At 41.5% G+C, this 25,034-nt stretch overlaps 1 long non-coding RNA gene across 1 annotated transcript in view; it reads right to left on the bottom strand.

The window, feature by feature from the left end:
• Positions 1-15,161: 15,161 nt before the first annotated feature.
• Positions 15,162-25,034, bottom strand: part of LOC140196883 (uncharacterized) — a 44,102-nt gene continuing 34,229 nt past the window's right edge. The window contains exons 3-4 of the long non-coding RNA XR_011885829.1: positions 22,409-22,500; positions 15,162-19,166 (exon numbers count right to left, since the gene is read on the bottom strand). This is a non-coding gene — a long non-coding RNA (uncharacterized lncRNA). The remainder of the gene's footprint in view (positions 19,167-22,408; positions 22,501-25,034) is intronic.

The raw sequence follows: 25,034 nt of genomic DNA on the forward strand, positions 1-25,034 counted from the left end.
TAACTCTCTATTCACATATCTGTCTAAACACCTTTTAACTGTTACTATCATATCTGCTGCTACTAGCTCCCCGAGCAGCACATTCTAGGCACTCTCTACTCTCTGTGTAAAGTCCTTTCTCATAAGTGTCCTTCAAACATTCCCCTCTCACCCTAAACCTATGCACTCTGTTATTCGACAGCTTTACCCTGGGGAAAAAACTGACTACCTGATTTATTTAATTTATATTTAATGTACCTCAGGATCCTTACTAGTTTATATCATAGAATTGTTCTCTGACCAGTCTTGATGGATATAACCTGCTTACACTGTTACTTTCTCCCCCTCTTCTTGGAGATTAATCTGTCCTGCATGCCATCCTCTCATTCACCTAATCACTTCTCAGCTTCTATGATAACATCATTTAACAATTCTGAAAAAGAACTAGTAATGGCTTCTCACTGCAGCATCTGAGTTTGGACTTTGGTGAGTAAGATGGTAATTTTACTGAATTTAGTTTTTCCATTAATTATTTATTTAGAGATACAGCACACAACAGGCCCCCGAAATTAATTTAATTGACTTTATTTCTTACATCCTTCACATGTATGAGGAATAAAACTCTTTACGTTATGTCTCCATCCAAATGTGCAATGGTCCAACAAGCCACACCACCCAACAACCCACATACTTAACCCCTGCCTTACCACAGGACAATTTGCAATGACCATGTAACCTACTAGCCAGTATCTGTTTGGGCTGTGGAAGAAAACTGGAGTACCTGGAGGAAACACATGTGTCACAGGGAGAATGTACAAACTCCTTACAGATGGCACAGTAATTGAACTCCAAACTCCAAAGCCCCGAGCTGTAACAGCGTCATGCTAACTACTTGGCAGTTTTATTTAATAATGATATAAAAAATTTGACAGAGCCTTTAACTAGGTAACAAGCTAGAACTGCTTACCTTACTGCTAAAGATCCGGATCAAGTTTACAGAAATAGGATGGAACTATGATACAATTAGTAGAGATGTTGCTTCACGGCTCCAGTGATTTCAATTCAATCCTAACTCTTGTTCTGACTTTCTCCCTTTGATAGAATGGGTTTCCTCCAGGTGTTTCAGTTTCCTCCCCCTTCACAAGGCATGTGAGTTGGTGGATTAATTGGCCCTATTGAGTAGGTGATTGGGGGGTACTGATTGGAATGTTTGGAGAGTAAAGTTAAGTTAAGTAGAACTAGAGAAAACATTTACTTTATGGCTGGCACAGAGACAATACTGAATGACTTTAAAGACTTATATCAGGTGATTTCTAAGTAGATATATCTGGGAAAATAAGCCTGTGAGCTAAAAAAGACCTTCTGAGTGCATTGTCCATAGAGTAACACACACAAAATGCTGGAGGAACTCAGCAGGCCAGGCCACATCTATGGAAAAGAGTACAGTTGAGATTTTGGGCCAAGACCGTTCGGCAGAACTGCCACAGGGTTTCAGCCTGAAACGTCGACTGTATTCTTTTCCATAGATGCTGCCTGGCCTGTGGAGTTCCTCCAGCATTTTGTTGTGCGTTGCTCAGAATTCCAGCAGCTCTTGTTTGTCCATAGAATGTTGAGTTTGTTAAGATGAAGGTGATAAAATTAGATGTTAATTAAAGTAAATAAATCACTTTACAACAAGCATTGCAAGTAACTGATTTATTTTACCTGGGATTCGGTATGGACTATTCGGATCCAGAATATGCAATTATAGAGGAAGCGCAGACAGCTCAAGGAACTGCTATTCAGAGTTGATGAGCTAGACTCTGAGATGCAGATGCTGTGATGTATTTGGGAGAAGGAAAGTTATCCCGGATACTTAATCTCAGAGTTGCATACTGCATGCTTACTTTGATAATAAATGAACCTTTGAACCTTTTTTTTATTCTATGAGTATGTCATGCCTGCTAGAATATCTACTGTAGAATTGGTCAGTCAAGAGAGACAGGAAGATTGATTCCAAAATTGACTGCAATATGGAGATCAGAAGGTAGCTATAGGAGAAGCATCAGGTCCTGCACTTATCCAACAGACAAAAGGCATTTGTTGCCTATGTGGATGAGGGCAGACTGTGGTGCAGATGAGAAAACAGGCGACAGGTGCTTGGTACAGATAAATGTTGTTTGTTCTCTGCAGCTGCAGGCATGTGTCCATAAATTTGTGTTGCCTGTCCAATGCCAGGGTTGAGGACATCTTCTGGGACCTGGAATAGAACTTAGAGAAAGATCCAAGTTTTGTGCTTAATTTGGGAAGCAATAACAGAGATAGGATGGAGAAAAGGTTTCCACAATAAGAATATGTGCAACTAAGCTGTAAGTTAAAAAGTAAAATTATAGGTATTCTGTGCTTTAATTTCTGAGCCATGCTTCCATTGTCTTTGGGTAAATAAGATCTGATACCCGAATGTACATTTTGAAGATGGCTCTGGGATAAATAAGTATCAATTGATGGTTCACTGGCAAGAGAAATGGAAAAGAAGGAGCTGTTCCATTGGGATAGATTCCACTTGAATCAGGCTGGCGATGAATTAAATTACTAGAGCTGCAGATGTACTGTAGCTTTAAACTGAGGGCATGGAATGTGGGGCAATGGAATTCTGTTGGGGTGAAACTTAGAAAGTTACTAGACAACGGGGTGACCCATTGGGGCACCCTTTGAGAGAAGGGTAGGCAGTCTGATGTGACCAGAATGAACATTAAATTTTCCTGAATGCTATTGGTATCGCTTTGCTTTGGAAACTGAAGTAGAAAACCTCAATTTATTTAAGAAGCATGACACGTAGCAAAGCAAATATAGCTGCTCCTCATTTAACGAAGAACACTTTTGATGGCATTATTTCTGGTTTATCTGCCACCCTTGTGCCTCTCATTGTCATTCTGGAGACATGCAGCCTTTTCATCCCCCGTTTCTTCATCTCTTCTGCTGTTTGTTGTTTGTCTCTGATCCTGGAGACATACATGCCTCTCCTCCTCTGTCTCATCTTCTCTCATCTTTTTTTGTCCTGACTCTTTGATCCTGGAGTCATGCGGCCCTGGCCTCATCCAATTCTTGTTCTCTCCCTCTCCTTGTTGCTTCCCGACAACATTTGGCGTCATCTCTTGACCATAATGTTCCCCTTCCCTTTCCACGCGGCATAATTAGGCTGACTATTTTTTTTATCCTAATGCTGGGTAGAAGATACGAAGCAGTAACACCAATGGATGCTGATTATTCTTGATTATGTGGCTGGCGCTCTCCTAAATGGATGTGATATAGTCACCACTGTCCTTTGACTGCAGCAAAGGGTTTTATGGTGTCTCGAAGTATGTCATTATAATAAGACTTAATTATCTCTTATTGATAGGTGGCAGTTAGATCTGTCCCAACCTGCACATGCTGATGGTGGTGATTAGCAGAATGTGACCCCGCGAAATAGAGCTGCCCTGCCCTTTTGCTCCGGTAGGCGTCGCTGCTAAGACGGGCCGTGCAGATGCGTCGGCCTGTCGCGACCCGATTTCCATGACGGCCGATCGGGTCTCCGGTTAAAAGGGAGCCTGTTTATTTTGGCAAATGAGCAAGTTTATACGAATATATAACTCTGAACTTTGCCTGCATTCTGTAAGTTAGCGCATTTTAATTTGATTTAGCCAAAAAAAGTGCCACTGTAATGCACCGTTTGCACTAATTGGAGGTCACAAACAGACAGACACAGCATGAGAGTTTTAGTAGTATATAGAAGGAGAATGACAAAGTGATAATGAAGAATAGCAAAATAGAAATGAGAACTAGATTCTGTTGGAAAGGAACGATGCATACAAATGTAAGAGTCAAGGCAAAGAAAAATGATAAACGGACAAAATTTAAGGCTCTTTATCTGAATGCATGCAGCACTCAAAACAACATAGATGAATTAATGGTGCAAATAAAAATAAATGGGGGCAATCTAAAATCCATTACTGAGATGAAGTTGCAACGTGACCAAGCATTTGATATAAATATTCTGGACACATAAACTTTGAAAGAGGGTGCCAAATTTGAAAAGGAGAGATAGGCCTGATATTAAATAATATGATAAGGATAGTAATGAAGATGATTCTTAGAACAGATAATCAAAAAAAAATTGGGCAGAACCGAGAAACAGTAAGGAGCAATAACCATTGCTGTGAGTAAACTAGAATTGGAATTAGAACTGGTATATTAATGTCACATGTAATGATGTACAATGAAAAGCTTATCTTGCATACTGTTCATACTGATCCACTCAATGCTCTGCGCATTGAAGTAGTACAAGTAAAACAGTACCAATACAGAATAAAACATAACATCTCCAAAGAAAATGCAATGCAGGTAGATGATCAGAATCAGATTTATTGTCACCGGCATGTGATGTGAAATTTGTTAACTTAGCAGCAGCAGTTCAATGCAATACATTTTCTAGCAGAGGGAAGAAAGAAATATAAAATCAAAATAATAATAATAATCAATAAACAAGTAAATCAATGATGTATATTGAATAGATATAAAAACATGCAAAAACAGAAATACTGTATATTTTAAAAAAAGAGAGGCAGTGTCCAAAGCTTCAATGTCCATTTAGGAATCGGATGACAGAGCAGAAGAAGCTGTTCCTGAATCGCTCAGTGTGTGCCTTAAGGCTTCTGTATCTCCTACCTGATGGTAACAGTCTGAAAAGGGCATGCCCTGGTGCTGGAGGTCCTTAATAATGGATGCTGCCTTTCTGAGATACCACTCCCTAAGGGTGTCCTGGGTGCTTTGTAGGCTTGTACCCAAGATGGAGCTGACTATATTTACAACCTTCTGTAGCTTCTTTCACTCCTGTGCAGTTGCCCCTCCATACCAGACAGTGATGCAGCCTGTCAGAATGCTCTCCATGGGACAAATATAGAAGTTTATGAGTGCATTTGTTGACATATCAAATCTCTTCAAACTCCTAATATAGTATAGCTGCTGTCTTACCTTCTTTATTGGAACCAGGTTAGACCTTCAGAGATCTTGACACCCAGGAACTTGAAGCTACTCACTCTCTTCACTTCTGATCCCTCTATGACGACTGCCATGTGTTCCTTTGTCTTACCCTTCCTGAAGCCCACAATCAGCTCTTTCGACTTTCTGATGTTGAGTGCCAGGTTGTTGCTGTGACACCACTCCACTAGTTGGCATATCTCACTCTTCTACGCCCTCGCGTCACCACCTGTGTTTCAACCAACAATGGTTGTATCATCAGCATATTTATAGATGGTATTTGAGCTATGCCTAGCCACACAGTCATGTGTATATAGAGAGTAGAGCAGTGGGCTAAGCACATACCCCTGAGGTGCGCCAGTGTTGATCGTCAGCGAGAAGGATATGTTATCACCAATCCGCACAGATTGTGATCTTCCAGTTAGGAAGTTGAGGATCCAATTGCAGAGGCAAGTACAGAGGCCCAGGTTCTGCAATTTCTCAGTCAGGACTGTGGGAATGATGGTATTAAATTCTGAGCTATATTTGATGACCAGCATCCTGACATAGGTGGTGGTGTTGTTCAAGTGGTCTAATGCTGTGTGGAGAGCCATTGAGATTGCGTCTGCCATTGACCTATTGTGGCAATAGACAAATTGTAATGGGTCCAGGTCCTTGCTGAGGCAGGAGTTCAGTTTAGTCATGACCACTCAATGCATTTCATCACTGTTGATGTGAGTGCTACCAGGCAATAGTCATTAAGGCAGCCCACATTATTCTTCTTAGGCACTGGTAAAATTGTTACCTTTTTGAAGCAAGTGGGAACTTCTGCCCATAACAATGAGAGGTTGAAAATGTCCTCGAATACTCCCACTAGTTGGTTGGCACAGGTTTGCAGAGCCTGGCCAGGTACCCCATTGGGACTGTCTGCCTTGCGAGGGTTCACCTTCTTTAAAGACAGCCTAACATCGGCCTCTGAGACGGACATCACAGAGTCATCAGGTGCAGCAGGGATCTTCACAGCTGTAGTTGTATTCTCCCTTTCAAAGTGGGCAAATTCAGAACAAGGTAGGTTCAGATGTTAAGAGATCAAGTTCAAGTCATTCAACCATACACATTTATACAGCTAAATGGAACAGCGTTCCTCAAGAGCTGAGGTGTAAGGTGCAAAAGACTATCTGAGTGTACTAGGGTACCAGTCACAAATCTAATAACTGCAGTGTAGAATCTGTGCTTGAACCTGGTGGTAGGAACTATCAGTCTTTTGTATCTTATACAAAATAAAGATTAAATGTCTGGTTTTGTGGGAGTCTTTGTTCTTGCTGCCTGTTTTACTGAGGCAATGAGAGGTATAGATAGATTCAGAGTCCATAAAGGGGAGGCTGGTTACCGATGGAGATGCTGGGTCAGATCAGTAGTCCACGCTTACATATTAACCTGCTACCTTCACACTTTATCAATTTTGTTGTTGAGGCAGTTTTCTATAGGACTGTGCAGTTGTAATATCAGTTCTGAACAATAATTAATGCTCTTCAGCAGTGGTAGTTCCACCAATGCGTCATGTGATAATTTGTTCTCTGACAATTTACAGACAATTTCAGAGAGGCACTCTGTGAGGTACCCTTGGATCATGAGGACATTCCTTGTTTTAACCTTAGACCATAAGACCATAGGACATAGGAGTGGAATTAGGCCATTCAGCCCATCGAGTCTGCTCTGCCTTTCCATCATGGCTGATCCCAGATCCCATTCAATCCCAACACCTTTGTGCCATATCCTTTGATGTCCTGACCGATGAGGAAACTGTCAATTTGTGCCTTAAATATACCCATGACTTGGCCTCCACAACAGTTTGTGGCAGAGCATTCCACAGATTTACTACTCTCTGGCTAAAAAAGTTCCCCTTTACTTCTGTTCTAAAGGGTCGCCCCTCAATTTTGAGTCTGTGCCCTCTAGTTTTAGATACCCCCACTATAGGAAACATCCTCTCCACATTCACCCTATCTAGTCCGTTCAACATTCTGTAGGTTTCAATGAGATCCCCCGCATTCTTCTAAATTCCAGTGAGTACTGGCTCAAGGCTGCAAAATGCTCCTCATATGTTAACCCTTTCATTCCCATTATCATCCTCGTGAACCTCTGCTAGACTGTCTCCAATGACAGCACATCCTTTCTGAGATATGGGGTCCTAAACTGTTGATAATACTGTAAGTGTTCCCTGACTAGTGTCTTATTAAGGTTCAGCATAATTTCCTTCTCTTATATTTTGCTCCCCTTGAAATAAATGCCAAGATTGCACTTGCCTTCTTTACCACAGACTCAACCCATAAATCAACTTTATTGGAGGCTTGCATGAGGACTCCCAAGTCCCTCAGCACCTCCGATATTTGAACCTTCTCCCTATTTATATAATGGTCCACACTATTGTTCCTTTTACCAAAATCCATGATTATATATTTCTGAACACTGTATTTCATCTGCCACTTCTTTGCCCATTCTTCCAATTGCATTACTTCCTCAACACTACCTACCACTACACCTATCTTCGTTTCATCTGCAAACATTTCCACAAAGCCATCAATTCCATTATTTAAATCATTAACAAGCAATGTGAAAAGCAGCAGTCCCAATACTGAGGAACACCACTAATTACCGGCAGCCAAACAGAAAAGGCCCCCTTTATTCTCACTCACTGCCTCCTGCCTGTCAGCCATTCCGCTATCCATGCCAGTATCCTTCCTGTAATGCCAGAGGATTTTATTTTGTTAAGCAGCCTCATGTGTGGCACCTTATCAAACGCCTTCTAAAAATCCAAGTAAGTGACATCCACTGCCTCTCCTTTGTCCACCTTGCCTGTTACTTCCTCGAAGAACTCTAACAGATTTGTCAGGCAAGATTTCCCTTGATAGAAACCATGCTGACTTTGATTTATTTTGTCATTAGTCTCCAAATACCTTGAAACCTCATCCTTAATAATAGACTCCAACACTTTCCCAACCACTGAGGTTAGACTAACTGGCCTATAATTTCCATTCTTTTGCCTTCCTCCCTTCTTAAAGTGCGGAGTACATTTGCAATCTTTCAGTTCCCGGGACCATGGCAGAATCAAATGATTCTTGAAAGTTGCATCGTTATCTCTTCAGCAACCTCTCTCAGGACTCTGTGATGTAGTCCATCTGGTCCAGGTGACTTATCCACATTAAGACCTTTGAGTTTGCCTAGTACTTTTTCATTTGTAATAGCAATGGCAGTCACTGCTGCTCCCTGACACTCCCTGGACTTCTGGTACACCGCTTGTGTCTTCCACAGTGACGACAGATGCAAAGTACCCATTATGTTCATCAGCCATTTCTTTGACCCTATTACTACCTCACCACCATCATTTTCCAGTGGTCCAATATCAACTCTCACTTCCTTTTTACTCCTTATATAACTGAGAAAAGCTTTTGGTATCCTACTTTATATTATTGGCTAATCTGCTCTCATTTTTCAACTTTTCTCTTCTTATAGCTTTTTAGCTGCCTTTTGTTGGATTTAAAAAGCTTCCTAATCATCTAATTTACCACTCACTTTTGCTATCTTATATGCCCTTTCCTTGGCATTTATACAGTCCTTACTTAACTTCCTTTGTCAGCCACAGTTAGCCTACGCCTGTCATTTGAGAACTCTTTCCTTTGTGAGACATATCTATCCTGTGCCTTGTGAACTATTTTCAGAAACTTCAGCCATTTCTGCTCTGCCTTATTCCCTGCCAGTATTGTCCTCCAATCCAGCTAGGCAAGCTCCTCTCTCATGCCTCCGTAATTCCCTTTGTTCTATTGTGATACTGATACATATGACTTGTGCTTTTTCCTCTTAAATTGCAGTATGAATTTAATCATATTACAGGATCCTTTATGTTAAGCTCCCTAATAAGCTCTGGGTTATTTCACAATACCCAATCAAAGATAGCCTTTCCTCGAGTAGGCTCAAGAACAAGTTGTTCTAAAAAGCCATCTCATAGGCACTCGACAAATTCTCTCTCTTGCGGTCCATCACCAACCTGATTTTCCCAATTCCCTTGCATATTGATGTCCCCCATTACAATTGTGTCATTACACTTATTACATGCCCTTTCCAGCTCTCTTTGCAATCTCAACCCCACATTTTGGCTACTATTTGGAGGCCTTTATATGATTCCTATGATGGTTGAATCATTGCAATTTCTTAACTCCACCCACAAAGATTCAACATTCTCTGACCCCATGTCACCTATTTCTAAAGATGTAATTCTATCCCTTACCAACAGAGTCACACCACCGCCTATGCCTTCCTGCCTGTCCTTAGATACAAAGTATATCCTTTGATGTTAATCTCCCAATTTTGACCTTCATTCAGCCATGAATCAGTGATGCCTGCAATGTCATACCAATCATCTCTAATTGCACCACAAGTTCATCCATCTTATTCCAAATGCTACGCACATTTAAATACAGCACCTTTTTTGTTTCCAAAAATACTTTATTCAGAAATATTACAAAATAAAAATAATTACATACAGAAAAAGAAAACCATTCATTGACTGTGAGTCCTTATTCAATACAGTTATTAACAATAAAATTTTGCGTTGACTCTGTTTATTTACAAATGAAAGATGTTTACAGTAAATCATGCGTTTACTCTCAACTCTTGGTCAAGTGTTAAGACTTATTAACAATCAAAATTTTCAACAATAAAGGCAGGCAATGGCTCTAATACTTTCCCAAATTAACAATTCCACCCACTCCTTGGGCACCATGTTGATTATCTGTCCACACCGCTGATGAGGGTAGGTCTCCTCCCCACCCAACCTCTCTTTTGAATTTTGCCTCTGTGGTACAATTTAACTCTTGGCTCTGTTTTCATTTGTACCCAGTCATTGGCTTGTCCTTTCTTACATTCATGTTACACCTATCATCTACTTGTAAACCTGCTCAGCTCTATTATTCTGGCTCCTATGCCCCTGCCATATTCGTTTAAACCACTCCCAACAGCTCTAGTAAATCTGCCTGCAAGAATATTGGTCCCCCTTGGATTCAAATGCAACCCGTCTCTTTTGTACAGGTCCACTCTGCCCCAGAAGAGATCCCACTTCTCCGGATATCTGAATCCTTACCCCCTGCTCCAACTTATCAGCCTCTCATTTATCTGCCACCTCATTCTATTCCTATCCCCACTGTCACATGGCACAGGCAGTAATCCCAGGATTACTACCCTTGAGTTTTATGTATATTTGAATTCACATCTGCAATCATTTTGTTTTTAGAATCCATGGAAAACACATACCCAACAACTTGAGTCACAAATAAATTTGGACTGAAATCTGGAGCTGTGAAATACACTCAGTGGCCACTTTATTAGGTACACCAGTCACCTGCTTGTTGATGGAAGTAACCAGCCAGTCATCTGGCAGAAACTCAATGTATAAAAGTATGCAGACATGGTCAAGAGGTTTGGTTGGGGAAGAAATATGATCTAAGTGACTTTGACCATGGAATGATTATTAGTGCGCTTGAGTATTTTCAGAAACAGCTGATCTCCGAGGATTTTCACATACAACAGTCTCTAGAATTTACGGATAATGGTGCAAAAAAAACACAACAACAACATTCAGTAAACAGCACTTCTGTGGGTGAAAATGCCTTGTAATTAAGAGAGGTCAGAGAAGAATATCCGGACTGGTTTAAGCTGACAGGAAGGTGACAAAAACTCAAAAAAAGCAACATGGCAGATTTTATCATCGCAGATCAGCAAGTTGTCTTGTTTATGTCTCCCCTCTTACTAAGTGACACCTCTCAACCCCTTTATTAAGGAGAGAGGGAAAGAGAAATTTGGTATGTCAAATTTGTCAGGTGAGTGATTAATTTTTGCTGTACTGCACTGAGTGTATCTAATACAGCTCCTGGTTAACCCTTTCACATTTGTTGAAAATCCTTCCCTTTACATTTGCAGATAACTCACCAACCAAACCTAATCATTTAAAACATGAGGAAATCTGCAGATGCTGGAAATTCAAGCAACACACACAAAATGCTGGTGGAACACAGCAGGCCAGACAGCATCCATAGGAAGAAGCACAGCTGACGTTTCAGGCCGAGACCCTTCGTCAGGACTAACTGAAAGAAGAGATAGTAAGAGATTTGAAAGTGAGAGGGGAGGGGGAGATCTGAAATGATAGGAGAAGACAGGAGGGGGAGGGATAGAGCTGGAAAGTTGATTGGCAAAAGGGATACAAGGGATACTGTGCTTCTTCCTATGGAAAGTTCCCTTTTGCCAATCACCTTTCTAGCTCTTAGCTCTATCCCTCCCCCTCCTGTCTTCTCCTATCATTTCAGATTTCCCCTTCCCCTTCCCCCTCTCACTTTCAAATCTCCTGCTATCTCTTTGAGTCCTGACGAAGGGTCTCGGCCTGAAACATCGACTGTACCTCTTCCTAGAGATGCTGCCTGGCCTGCTGCGTTCACCAGCAACTTTGATGTGTGTTGCTTAATGTTTAAGGTCTGGTATTCTTCAACACAATTGGTTAGTTCGGTTTCCTTTTTACAGATACTTCCTGGTCTCCAGAACTGCTGAATGCTTCCACCGTTTACTGCTCTTATTTCATATTTCAAGTATCTGCATGTAGTTTTGATTTTCAAGATGGTCTATACAGTAGCACATCTGATAGGGCCGCTAGCTCACAGCTCCAGGGACCCAGGTTCTATCCTGTCTGTGTGGAGTTTGCATGTTCGCTCTGTTGCAATGTTAGTTTTTCTCCAGGTGCTCAAGTTTCCTGCCACATCCCAAAAATGTGCAGGTTACCAAGTTCCTTTACTTCCAAATCACTTCTTGTATGTGGGTGGATATGTGGTAAAATTTGGGAGAGAACAAAACAGGTTAGGGTAGGATTATCATTGAAATGGATGCTTGATGGTAGTGTGGACTGGATGGGTCAAAAGGCCAATTTCCATGCTGCTCTATATAAATGGTACTGCAAGGACCTGGGGATATATTCAAAATAGATATGCATTGTTAGATTTTACATTTTGTCACTCCATGGGTATGTGCAACTCCCAGCCATCTGCTATTCTGTATGCAGCAAATGATTCAATTGGTTTTATGCTATCATGAGAGCAAAGGAGCTACTTAAAGATCAAGCAAAGAGCCTTTTAAATATTATTCTATTTTGTGTTTAATTTTGGAATACTGCTTGTTTTCATTCTGGTCTTTTGTGTTGCCTCATTTTGAATTAATTTTTCAATCAGTGAAGATATCTGACAGATGGTAAATAGCAATACTTAATTTTATTCTAACTTGCTAATTTAATTGTAATGAAGCTTTTGAAATGTTTAGTGGTGCAATAATGGACTCACGACTGATTAAAATATAAAGCACACCTTATTATTAAATCAGTGATTAATTATTACATTGTAATACAAGCCATCATGTTTAAAATGACCATCAAGAAAAAAATTTGATAGTGATTTTACCAGGCTGACTTGAAAGTTGAAACTTTCGTGCTACGAAGACTAACGCAGTGCACTAGTGTTGATTGTATCAGCAAATTGCAAGGGATTAGTCCTGTATCTACCATATGAAACAGAAACTCACTTTACTATGCATGATCGCACATGAAGATTTTTTTCATATAATGCCTCATAAACAACACACATTTGAAGACCCGAGGGGCTAGTGGAGGCAGGTACTCATATAACTTTTTAACTAGCATTTAAATGAGCACTTGAAATGCATAGCTTAGAAGGCTGCAGGCTGACTGCTGACAAACTGCATTAGGACAATATAGATAAGTATTTGATGGCTCTCAGGGAGACTGTGGGCTAAAGGGTGCTGTATGACTCTGTTACTTATTTTATCTGGAAGGTTGTTTCAAATCCTGAATCATCCATTCGGAATTGCAAATTATATACCATCCCATAAGCAAAAGGAGAGAAATTGTAATTGAAGGAGAATGTCCACTTTAGAGATAAAGTTAAAGTGTTTACCTTTTACCATAAACATGACTATCCTGTTTGTTGGGCCTACACACTTTGGTTGCTGCACCTACCCTTATCATCGCAGTGACTTTGCTCTCTTGAGTCCCACCTCCCCATATTCCCCACTATCTCATTTGAACGCTCCCTGGCAGCAAAAGCAAATTTCCCCACTGTGATCTTGGTCCCCCTTTGGTTCAAGTGCAACCCATCTACCCAGAAGAGATCCCCATGATCCAAGACCCTCTGCTCCCTGCACCAGCTCTTCAGGTTTGCAATCATTTTGCCTATCCTGTGCCCACAGGTGAATGGCTATATGAGTAATCCAGAGATCAAAACTGTCAAAGTCTTGCACTGGAGGTGCTGTGTAGGAGCTTGGAGATGTTTATTTGTAATTATAGTATGGTATTGAAGGTAGAGCTTCAATACCATACTAAGTAATAATCCAAGGAAGTGTTTTCACTATCCAGATGCTCCAGAGGTGCGTCTAGGGCCAGGAGGATGGCATCCACTGTGGACCTGTTTGGAACAGTCAAATTGCAGGGAATCGAGGTTGTCTAGGACGCTTGAGTTGATGTCTGACATGACAACCCCTCGAAGCACTTCACTCTCGTCTTGCCACTGGATCCAGATAGACTAGGACGAGAGAATGAGGTTGACGACTTGCGTAACTCTCCCTCACTTTAATCAAACTCATGCGCAAGTCACAACATCACGAACACACCCACCCAAGGATGTCAGTGGTCCTCATCGCTCGCGAAGGACGCACACTACTACTAGTGGTCTGTTTAAAGCAGATAGGAACCTTAGATTGGAATAAGAGGAGGTTAATAATATTTGAAAAAATAACATATTAACCAGTCTGCACAGGATCTAAGAAAAAGGCTGAAGACTCTGTCTGGGCCACAGGCTTTCCCCAGGTAGCTATAATGATCGAGACCAACGCTGTGTATTCAATTACACTCCAGATATCTGCCTTTTTGATGGCAAAATGGTCGTGGGAAGTCAGGAAGTGATCCACTCATCCCAGCATGGCAAATCTTGCAGTCACTGTATTTAGTGGCTGGATCAGTCAATGCTGACATCCCAAGCCTCACCCCTCACACCACAGTATATTGTTGGTGGAAACTCTGCTGGTCAATGAGAAGGATTCGATTCTTGATTGTTGGGAATGGTTATTATGTTGTTCACGAGTAGTAAGAACATTACTTGCTACTTATTAGGCTATGCCTTACTATTGGCCTGTTCATTTATACATGTTAACATGGAATACCTCACCATCTAAGAGGACATGACCACTCAGTGCTCTTTGGATATGTTTACATCAAGGCTATGATGAAAACTGGACCTGAAAACTGTTGGGAGATATTAAATTCAGCATTATTGTGCAAATTATTGGTGAGTAAGTGATGCTTGCTAGCATTGTGAGTGACACCTTCCATCACTTTGCTAAAGACTGAAAGCAGACTGATGAGATGGTAAATACCTGGATACAGCTTTCCTGCTTTTTACAGACTGAATGTGCTTGGGTAATCTTCCACAAGCTGGCTAATGGCAGTATTATATCTGAAATGAAGCAGCTTGATCAGAAGCACTGCGAGGTTTTGGAGTAATGATCTTAGTGCTACAGCCAGGAAAATTGCATCAATTGGCGTTGCTCACTGCATCCACTGCACTCAACTGGATCTTGGTATCATGTTGAGTGAATTAAATTGATTGAGAACTTCTCTCTTTAGTAGTTGGGATCTCAGGAGTAAACTCATATCATTCAATCGGCATTTCTGGCCAATGCCTTAAGTCTTATCCTTTACATTTCAATGGTAGTTACTGCCAATAATAAGGATAAGGATTGCTCTCTCACTTCTTGTCTACCACTAATCATGACTGGATGTAACAGGACTGTAGGCCTTTCATCTGATCCACTGTTTGCTGGATTGCTTACTTTGGCCTTCTAAGCAATGCTGAAACCAACAGGGCCAACACATTTCCAAATGTAGGTAGGTAGTAGAATAATTAGTGCAGAGAAACATGAGAAAGAAAGGTATATGGAAGTAAGTGGGTGCAATCAGATCGCTGGGATCTTAGGATTGTTCTAAGAGCTGAAATGAACTCTGAACGATGCCTTTCTTCGACATCATGAGAAAATAGGAGAAATATGACTGAGCAACCATAATATATGTTACGTAACCGGCAACAATGAATATCAAGTGAATCAGGTTATATAAAAACAACCAAACGTTTATTAAACACGGATAAACAATTAAAAAAACGAAAACCTTAACAGGAAGTTAACCGCTATGCGACCGTTCAACAAATTGCCACTCAGTACTGGTTCTTAAAGCGATAAATGCAAAAACAGTTCTTAAAGCGGTAAAGTCAAATACAGTTCTTAAAATGGTGAATTCGGAAGTCCAACAGATTTATACATTCAATTGGGAGAGACTTCTCTGGAGAAGGATTTCTTCATAGATGTGACTTTTCTGCTGGTTTTGTCCAAAGGATTCACGATGAAGGAAATAAACGGCTTAAAACAACTGACCTTAATTTCTAGACAGCAAACTTTGCATGAATTTCCTTTCTCTTTTGTCAGGAGTTATCTTCGATGCAGGTCGCTACTTCTTCAACAAAGACTCAATAAGGTCGATCCTTTATTAAACTGCCGAACGATACAAACTTCTCTTAATCCTTCAGGCCCTGTACTTCGATAAAGTGTTCACTCTCCAATACTACTAAAAACATACATCAACAAACCTGGCAGAAGTTGCCAGTCCAGCACTATTGTACCCTACAATAGAATGTAACACTCCATTTTAAAAATGAAACTGCGTCATAAAACACATACTTTTCTGGCAACTCTCTATTATGTCTAACCATCCTGTCTCCCCATTTCCCTGTACTCTCAGGTTATCCTAGACTTCCATCAAAGTTCTGCTCTTGCCAATTCATACCTCACCTACTGATTGCAAAGTACAATCCACTTAATCTAACTGCAGGCCAACATCCCTCCCCCAACAATCCCTGGATCAACCTATCACAGCAGATGATCCTAAATCCACCTCTACCTGATGACCCAGCACCTACACCCACAACATATTTTTTATTCTTTATTTAGCATGCAGTGGTACAGCTGGGCAACAGTTAATGCTGCTGTCTCTCACCTCCTGGAATCTGGGTTTAATCATGGCCTCTGGTTGACATTTGCTTGTTCTCTTTGTGACAGTATGGGTTTCCTTCTACAGCTCAAAAATGGACTGATAGGTCAAATGGCTGCAGTGAGTTACTCCTTCAAGCAGGTTAAAATAGAAGTTTATAAGTACGTTTTAAAAAAATTATGTCATGTGGGGGGTATTGGCAGACCCAAATGCAAGACACAGACACTGAAGTACAAGGAACAGGACTAGGAGTGTCAAGAAGGCAAGGGAAGTGGGGAAGAAACAACGTTGGACAAGACACAGGCCCTGGACAGGGCTAGGATACAGGGTCTGGGCTGGGACTAGACTAGGAAAGTGGGATCTGGATGAGGAACAAGGAACTTGGAACCTGGACAAGGACTCCGAGCCAGAGTCTGGACAGGGACCCAGAACCTGGGTCTTGACTCAGGCTCGAACCCTGGATCCTGGCGAGGACAAGACGTGGCTACAGGACGAAGAGTGGCAACAGGACTGGATGTGAGACTCCTGGACAGGATGAGGCAACTCCAGCCCAGGATGAGGAATCTCCAGCACCAGGCTGGGTGAGGCACAAGGACAGGATGAGGCACATGGACAGGACGAGAATACAATGCAGAGCCTTTGTCGAAGGAGACAGGAAACACAGAGCCTTGGTAATCTTGGGAGACAGGAATGCAGAACACAGAGCCTTGGTAATCTTGGGAGACAGGAACGCAGAACAGAAAGCCTTGGTCTTGAGAGACAGGAACATGGAACACAGAGCTGGGACCCCTCCCTGGGAACAAGACGTAGGGCCGGGACTCATACACAGAATGCTGAACACGACGAGACGGTTCCTAACACAAGGTAGCGGCAAACGGCCGGACCTACCTAGCGAAGGTGTGGACACAGAGACAGTTCCAAACAACGATAGATAGTTCCTTATCTAGACACAGCAAGGCTCCGGTCTTGCTCCGGTGGTAGAACTTGACAGCAATACAGACGAGGATGCAGGTGAGGTTGCAGGCAAGGCTTCAGGCAGAGGTTGTAGGCGAGGTTGCAGGCAGAGGCTTCAGGAGGAAGGTGAAGGGAAGGGAAGGGAAGGGAACAGTCCAGCAAATGAATCTGAACCCAAGAGCTATTTACGTAGTCAGCCCAAAATGAGAATCAGGTGCCTCAATTAGAGCACCCAATAGAACAAGGGAAAACCGGAAAACCTGGAATAAGGAATGATAGACCAGACTGTGAACTGAAATACAATCTTCATGGACCGGACCGTGACAGATTAATGTGCCAGAATACAGGGAGTGGAAATAGAATTGACAAAAGTTGTCCTGTGTACTGAAATGAATATGATAGACTAAGTAGTTTCCTTCTGTGCTGCGACAAATCTCAGCAATTTTGCTTCATCACACATTTGTTTTTCATGGAAAGCCGGTTGCTTTTCATAGAATTTTCTTGTATATTTTTAATTAAACCAAATTACATCTCTTGGCTTGGTGGTCTCTTTCTTCTCACTGCTGCCATCAGGTAGAAGGTACAAGTGCCTCAGGACTTGCACCTCCAGGTTCAAGAACAGTTACTACCCCTCCACTATCAGGCTCTTGAAAAGAAGGGGATAACTACACTCACTTGTCCATCATTGAGATGTTTCCCATAACCAATTATCTCACTTAAAGGACTCTCTGTCTTATTATCTCATGTTCTCATTATTTATTGCTACTTACTTACATTTGTACAGTTTGTTGTCTTCTACGCTCTGGTTGATCTTTCATTGATCTTGTTATAGTTACTACTCCAGAGATTTGCTGAGTATGCCCACAGGAAAATGAATCTCAGAGTTGTACAGTACATGGTGACATATATGCATGTACTTTGACAATAAAATTTATTTCAACTTTGACTTTGACTTAGGGTGAGTAGTGCAGGTCATGTTTCGACTTTGTCAGAATAGAATTACACTGCTGCTGATGGCCCACAATGCTTCGCATAATCCTAGTCGTGGTTTGCCAGATCTGTTCTTTATCCAACAGGTAGGCAAAATGAAAATGCTGAGCAACACGATGGAAGATTGTCACAGATAGAAAGATAGGATTTCATTTCCCAAAAGTTATGCAATTGCTACTTATACCAATACTGTTATGGATAGATGAACATATGATATTTAGCGGGGCTGAGGTCAATTGATCTACTCCCTCATGCTGGCTCTGTTACCATCCCCACAGATCCAGTTTGCTGGTGATATCTAACAGAATTCAGTCAACTTGGTCAATAATGCAGCTTCCTACTCATTCATGGTGACAACAATCAAGTCTCAAACCTAGAGTAAAATTTGTATCTTTTTTTAAAACTGTATCTGGAGAGGTACTGATTCAGGATGGGAACTTAGACCTATCAGGCTTGGATTCCAAAGTCTATAATGAATGCTCCAAAAATCATTCATTCACTACTCCAGACAGTATGTTCTTCCCACACAATACATTTTCCAGTTCAATACACCTAGTTCCTTGTTATGAACTTGGTGGTAGTAATCTCCAAAAATTGGTTTTCCTTGTCTTTATTTGCACCCTCACTACACCCAAAAAAATTCCCTGAAAATTGAGTCACAATTTATTTAATTGTTCTACGTGAAAGCTTTTATTAGTCAAATTGGTACTAGACAGTTCTTTTGATTTTGATGAATTGAATTGAATTGAATTGATGTTATTTCATCCTTCACATACATGAGTAAAAATCTTTACGTTACGTCTCCATCTAAATGTGCAATGTGCAATCATAGTAATTTATAATAAATAGAACAATCAATATAACATAGAAATAAACTCAGATCTGCGTGAGTTAATCAGGCTGATGGCCTAGTGGAAGAAGCTGTCCCGGACCCTGGTGGTCTTGTCCTTTATGCTGCGGTACCGTTTCCCAGATAGTGGCAGTTGGAATAGATTGTGTTTGGGGTGACTGGGGTCCCCAGTGATCCTTTGGGCCCTTTATTCACACCTGTCTTTGTAAATGTCCTGAATCATGGGAAGTTCACAACTACAGATGCGCTGGGCTATCCGCACCACTCTGCAGAATCCTGCAATTAAGGGAGGTACAGTTAGATAGATAGATATACTTTATTAATCCCGAGGGAAATTTGGTTTCGTTACAGCCGCACCAACCAAGAATAGAGTGTAAATATAGCAATACAAAAACCACCAACAATCAAACAACAAAATGCAAACCATGCCAGATGGAAAATAAGTCCAGGACCAGTCTATTGGCTCAAGGTGTCTGACCCTCCACGGGAGGAGCTGCACGTTCAATGGCCACAGGCAGGAACGACCTCCCGTGCTGCCAAGTGTTGTATCACGGTGGAATGTGGCCGAAGTCCAACAGTAAAAAGTTCAATATCCAGTCTGCAAACATGTTCCTCGATCGTAATATGCCCCGGATTGCACCTTCCGTTGTTAACCAGATCAGCAAGCACCCAACTCCTTTACGCTTACCGCTCTCAGTGCACTTCCAGTCAGCCGGAATGGTATCACCCACCGAACTCCTCTTCTCCATAAGTTTCTGTTGTCTCAACCCAGTCCTCTTTTCTCGGCTTTGTGATCCCCCTCTGCATCCTCTGTGTGTTTTCCTCCGGATTTCAGCAATGGTGTCCACCGCTCTGTTTGCTAAACCGGCCGGTATTTGCTGGTCCCATACCGGGCAGTGATGCAGCCAGTCAGGATGCTCTCAATTGTGCCCCTGTAGAAAGTTCTAAGGATTTGGGGCCCTTACCAAATTTTCTCAACCATCTGAGGTGAAAGAGGTGCTGTTGTGCCTTTTTCACCACACAGCTGATGTGTACAGACTACGTGAGCTCCTCCGTTATGTGGATGTAGGTTATCATGAGCATCCACAAACAGATAGGTTCTTCAGTACAACATAAATGTAATAACTGCCACAGTTGTGTGGTGTTAGTTCAATGCTATTACAGCTTGGGGTGTCAGAGTTCAGAGTTCAATTCTAGCTTCCTCTGTAAGGAGTTTGTACGTACTCGCCATGATACACATGGGTATCCTCTGGGTTCTCCGGATTCCTCCTACAGTCCAGAGACCTACTGGTCAGTAGGCTAATGGTCATTGTAAATTGTCCTGCAATTAGACTAGGGTTGAATGGGTGGGTTGCAGGGCAGAGCAGCTCGTTCAGCAGAAAGGACCTGTTCTATACTGTGTTTCTCAATAAATAAAATAATTTTGCAATGTCACATATGCCATCTTTGGGATGAAAGATTACAGCAAGTCCTCATCTAGCCTGTCAAGAGAATGGAAAAGTTTCAATGACACTTTCCAAGAAGAATATTTGCCTCCTCTCCTGGCCTGCAAACAGTCTGGCCAATATTTATTTATCCACTATCATCTAAAACAGACAAGGCTTGATACTGAATCATAGATGCACTGGGGCTGTAATGAATTGGGTGTCTTCTCTGAGACTTGTGGCACCATTAATGTTTTATTTTCTTAGTTACATTCATTACCGTTGAACATTTAAGAAGGAAATGTTCCATTCAGGACCCTATGGCTAGACTTTAGCATTGACCACAATAGCTATGTACTTCCACTGCATCCCCATTATGTAAAACTACAGGACACATAATTAATTAATTGTGACTCTGTCTCTCTCTGTTCATGAGAGAGAGAGCCTGTGGGACATTGAAATGTCAGAGTGAACAGTTAGCTTTTGATGGACTGTAGACCATGGTCTCTTTTTGGGGACTTTGCTGTTACTGGCATGGTGGGTGGTGGGAATGCTGATGCTTTATGCTAGAGTAAGTGGGGGGAGGGTTGATGCTGTTTGTGCATGCGAGGGATTGCGTGCTTTGGGGTTCTTGCATTTTTTTTCTGTCATTCATTCTTTGGGAATTTTTCTTCTGTTTCGAGAATGTTCCTATTTCTTCATCAGGACTGGGGAGGGTCTCGGCCCAAAATGTTGACTGTTTGCTCTTTTCCATGATTGCTGCCTGGCCTGCTGAGTTCCTCCAACATTTTGTGTGTGTTCCTCGAACTTGCAGTATCTGCAGATTTTCTTGGGTTAATCGGGGCAGCTGCTTTTATGGGACAATTCCTAAAGAACATAATCTAATCAAGAAAATAGCCAGGATTCCCTTGTTTATTAGGGACACTATGTCACTTAATTTGGAAAGGAGGTGTTGTCAAACAGTTTCTAACTATGTTTAGTCGTGTGAACTTGTAAAGCCATTTTTAATTTGCATTAGTTACGTGTACTGGTGTTCAAAACATAGCGATTTTTGTCACGGATAGTTGATGAGAAATAAGCAGTAAGCCAATTCTGAGCTGTTTTGTTCACTGCAATTTCAAGCATTCAGGCTTGGAGATACCAGAAATGGCCGGGAATGAAAATGAAACGATTTTACTATTTTAATAAGTTAAGAACTATGAAGAATTTGAAGGTACTGACATTCATCTTGTATGATATTTTTGGCCCCCAGCAGACACTCAGCTCTCACCTGTAGCTCCAAGTAGTTGTTTGCCTGTGACAACGACCACACCGGTACATTGTTTCACCAGGTAGGCTAAAGCAGTTGAGAGCAGTTGACAGGATTCATCCCCCTATGAGATAGGGACATGCCTGTCCTAGCATGTGAGGTCAACTCTGGCGAACTTGGTGAATAAGATCTACAGTGAGATTCAATGGCCAGGATGATTATTCTGCAATGCTCAGAGGAGAGCGAAGGGCATGATAGGGCACAAAAGTTTTCATGGTCATTGACAGCAACCAGGGAAGACCCCAGTTATGACATTTACTCACACCACTGGACCTGGATTTCCAAGATTGAGCGAGTGGAACTGTCCCAGTGCAACAGCTTTTCCACTTAATAAATTTATTAATAAACTTAATAAATCCGCATGGATTTCCTGTCATTTTCGGATACAATGTACAACCACCAATAGTATTGGTAGTGTTCTAATTTGTTCTGTATTTCAGTTACACGCATAATTTGCTACTCCGTTTAACAGTAGTTTGTCTTTTTTTATACCTTTTTAACTATTTCCATGAAACTTTGGCTGATTGGGGCAGCCACTTAATTGAGCTAAAATGTACAGGTCCCAGTGTGCCCCAATTAACTGGAATTCACTGTATATATTGTGATATAAAATAGATTACTAGTGTTCACCACACTGTCAAAGACATATTAAAACTAGTTCTGGCAAATTTCAAAAGTTCGTAGTAAATTTATTATCAAAGTATGGATATGCTACAATATACTACAATAAGATTAATTTTCTAGCAGGCATTTACAGGAAAAATAAATAATGCAAAAGAACTTACCAAAATACTCTTACTCTTGGCAGTGTGGAGGATCAGAGAGATCTTGGGGTCCGAATCCATAGGGATTCACAAAGCTGCTGCGCAGGTTGACCCTGTGATTAGGAAGGCATACGGTGCATTAGCCTTCATCAATCATGGGATTGAGTTTAGGAGCCGAGAGGTAATGCTGCAGCTATATAGGACCCTGGTCAGACCCCACTGGGAGTACTGTGCTCAGTTCTGGTCACCTCACTACAGGAAGGATGTGGAAACTACAGAAAGGGTGCAGAGGAGATTCACAAGGATGTTGCCTGGATTGGGAAGCATGCCTTATGAGAATAGGCAGTGAACTTGGCCTTTTCTCCTTGGAGCGATGGAGGATGAGAGGTAACCTGACTGAAGTGTATAAGATGATGAGAGGCATTGATCATGTGGATAGTCAGAGGCTTTTTCCCCAGGGCTGAAATGGTATCACGAGAAGGCACAGTTTTAAGGTGCTTGGAAGCAGGTACAGAGGAGATGTCAGGGGTAAGTTTTTTATGCAGAGAGTGGTGGGTGCATGGAATGGGCTGCCGGCAGATATGATAGGGTCTTTTAAGAGACTCCTGGATAGGTACATGGAGCTTAGAAAAATAGAGGGCTATGGGTAACCCCAGGTAATTTCTAAAGTAAGTTCATGTTTGGCACAGCATTGTGGGCCAAAGGGCCTGTACTGTGCTGTAGATTTTCTATGTTTTTAATGTCTGTGGAGAGTGGGAATTTCAGGCTGTATATTGTATACATTCTCTGATATTAAATGGAACCATTGAACATGGTTTCTCGGCCCAAAATATCAACTGTTTATTCCTATCCATAGATGCTGCCTGACCTGCTGAGATCATGTGTATTGCCAGTGGCCTGTGTTCTATTACACCCTTGTCTGTAAGGAGTTGTGTATATTCTCCCTGTGACCATGTGGCTTTCCTCTGGGTATTTGGGTTTCTTCCTACATTCCAAAAACATGCAGGTTAGTAGGTTAATTGGTCACGAATGTAATTGGGTGTGTGGGTTCATTGGGCAGGAGGGGGAATGTCGACTCAGACCATGATCTTCCTGCATTGGGCAGGAAGAGCCAGTTATCATGCTGTATCTTTAAATACATAAAATTAACTTCAAAAGCAAAGCTTCTCAATAAACTATCTCAATGCAGAGCAACTTATTGACAGGTTGACCTTCACTAATCCAGCACCATTGGGACCTGAGGAGTGTCGGATTAGTGAAAATGCCGAATTACAGAGGAATCACATTAAGCGTAATCAGCGCGGATCATCGAAGGAACCGGATTACAGGTAGTCAGATTAGTGAAGGTCGACCTGTATTTGCATTATTTTGTTGAAAATCTTTTTACTTGTTTTAAAAATAGTCTATCAATCCTAAAGTTATTTCAAATGATATCAATCAGTAAAATCAAATTAAAATTAATATTCTCACCATTAATAAAGTCGGTCTGCATAAATCAAGTTTTCATCACAGAGATTTGGCATGTTGTCTCCAAATCATTCTTCTTTTAAAAATACTTCCTTCAAGTCTACTTTGATCAACATAATTCATATCCTGGCACATCATCTCTGATCATTTTTGAAATGAGCTGCTATATAACACTGATGCAGAAATGTGTTTAAAAAATCTATTGTACTTAGATGAAGATTGGGTTGCTAACTGAAAGCTAAAGGCTTGACTGGATGTCCTACATTTAACACAAACTTCTTAATGCAATTGCATAATTATTGTTCAGTCGTTTTTTACTTATCCTTCATCAGCACACAGCTTGAAGCTCTGGAAGGTCAGGGTAGATTTTTGTGATTAACTGCATTGTTGAGCATCAGTAGAAGTTGGAATCTCTCAAACATGCAGTTTAAGCTTTTGATCTAAGTGGTATCGATATTCATTTAAACAAACAACATTTAATTATTTCTCTCATGTGGATAAACATAAAGGAACATCAGCCAATTCATTATGAAAAAAGGATCTAGTCTTCCTTGCATAGTTTGTTTGTGTCTTGCCTGACTGTAAGTAACTTCTACACAACATCATAAGGCACTGGTTCCTTAAGGTTATCAGAGGGGGGGAGATGGTAGGTTTATACTCCCACCATGTATCAAATGCTCCCAGTGGCGTACATCTCAAATAGCCTCTGACAACCAATTCTAGCTCCTGGCCTTCACATGTGTCTTAGCTACTAAGCCCAGCGGAACTGTTTCTACTGACAGGAGAAGGGGCAAAGGCAGGTAACTGGCACCTTAAAACCAGTCACTTTGGGAAGATGGGACTCGTCAGCCATGGTTGGCAGCTCATCTAGAAGAAGGAAAACTCTGATCTCAAACCTCTGCTGCCTTACAGGTATATCCACACAAGGGGAAGGCTTCGGGAGTAAACCCTGAGCCCTACATTGAGTTTGAAGCTCACTGGCAACTCCAGCTACACCACTGTATCACCAAACTGGATCATTCTCTGCTGTTCATTTAGTTCATCAGCCACATGGAGAAGGGGAACCTGCTACATGGGCAACAGCTTGCATAACAACTGGGACACAGCATCCATGGTCAACCCTGAGTCATGACTGCTGTGAGCCTTGACAGAATTTTCTACAACGAGAAATGTAGTGAAG

The sequence above is a fragment of the Mobula birostris genome, chromosome 1 (genome assembly GCF_030028105.1).
Source record: "Mobula birostris isolate sMobBir1 chromosome 1, sMobBir1.hap1, whole genome shotgun sequence".
NCBI lineage: Eukaryota > Metazoa > Chordata > Chondrichthyes > Myliobatiformes > Myliobatidae > Mobula > Mobula birostris.